Source organism: Entelurus aequoreus, linkage group LG09, assembly GCF_033978785.1.
Source record: "Entelurus aequoreus isolate RoL-2023_Sb linkage group LG09, RoL_Eaeq_v1.1, whole genome shotgun sequence".
In the NCBI taxonomy this organism is placed as follows: domain Eukaryota; kingdom Metazoa; phylum Chordata; class Actinopteri; order Syngnathiformes; family Syngnathidae; genus Entelurus; species Entelurus aequoreus.
In genome coordinates, this window is record NC_084739.1 from 11,086,651 (window position 1) to 11,088,463 (window position 1,813).

A 1,813-nucleotide genomic window follows, 5' to 3' on the forward strand; every position below is an offset into this window, starting at 1 on the left:
AAAAAAAAAAAAAAGGAGGGAAGCAGGGTCTGCTCTAGTAACTTTAGAATTTTTAAAGTTTGCTAGGGCCCCCAAAAAATAAATAAATAAATAAATAAATATAATAAAGACTGCTGACGCTGCATTCAATGCAGAATTAGACTAGTGTGATTATTTAATAACTTTTAAATTTATTTTGTCACTTAATCTATACATTTTTAACACAACACATACAATTTACATTTAATTTAACACTTTTTTCTGTTGCAAAAAAAACCAACCCAAATTGACTATTCTATTTTTTTCCTTATAATATGATAATAAATACATGCAATATAATGGAATAAACACATCAACCTTGAATGATTTCAGTACAACTGCAACCCAGATGCTGAAACATGGTCAGGTGTTGCCTGAAAGATGCTGAGAGGAAACTTTCTGTGGGTGTGTGTTATTATGTGTGTGTGTGTGTGTGTGTGTGTGTGTGTGGGTTTAACAGTGTGAAAGGGGGTTGGGGTGGGACACAAAATAGTGCCAAGAAAGAAGATAAACCTCAGTAACTGGAACATTAACAGATGAGTAACCAGTAAAAAATGCAATATTACAGTGTCCACAAGAACGGCGGAGCGTGCGAAAGCCATATAATACAACATTAAAAAAGATTATAGCTTCTCTATCGGCTATTTAACAAACATTTTGTGTTAAAAGATTCTTTATAATGCTTGAAGTTCAGCAGTGGCAATAAGGCCGCCACTGGACCAAGGGACCAGTAATGGATAATGGTGGCAAACTTTAAACATATACTTCCTTTTACTTAAAAAAAAAAAAAGAAAAAAGGAAAGAAAAGTCGATTACGCTGTACTTTTAGGTACTTTTTTTTTTTTTTTTTTTTAGACATTAAATCTTTATGGCACGTGAACATTATTATTCATTGGGCCAATTCAAGTGGATCTTCTGTGGAGGATGTGTCATTTATGCTTTAAAGTGCGAAAAGATGGAATGGGAAAAAGCTACAATATCGTACATTTTCATGTATATGTTGCAATATGTTGGCCACTTCTGTGAAGGTTGCTCTTTTCTATTGCAATGTGATCATTTCTCCTCTAAAAAAAAAAAGACCCACATCTGATCTTAAACATAAACAGTCTGTAGTAGAAAGCAAATTGTGTATGAAGCGTTTGAACTCTTGTTCGTTTATTGTGGGAACGTCAGAGAATAAAAGAGTTGTGGTTGAAGACAACAAAAGAAGCAATCACATTCCTAAATATAAACATCCCAATGGTACTGCAAACTTGTATTCTTGGAGATCTGCATCAATTTAGTAAGGTGTCGTCAAAGAGTAAACATGCATTTCTTTCAATATGCATCATAACAAAAAGGGTAATACTAAAAAAAAATGGATAGATGTTGGTAGTCCAACTCATACACTGCAAAAAGTCAGTGTTCAAAAACAAGAACAAAAAATACAAAAATGAGGGGTATTTTTGTTTGAACTAAGCAAAATTATCTGCCAATAGAACAAGAAAATTCGGCTTGTCAAGACTTTCCAAAACAAGTAAAATTAGCTAACCTCAATGAACCCAAAAATACCTTCAAATAAGTATATTCTCACTAATAACAAGTGCACTTTTCTTGGTAGAAAAAAAAGAAGAGACCTTTTTGCTCAATATGTTGAAAAATATTCTTACATTAAGTAAATGCTAGTGCCATTATCTTGACATAATGATATGCGCTCGGCATCATGATTTTTTTTTTCATGCTTGATGTAAGAAATTATTACTTTAAGAAAGTAGTTTTGTACTTGTGAGTGTTGATGACACAGCTTTGCATCAGT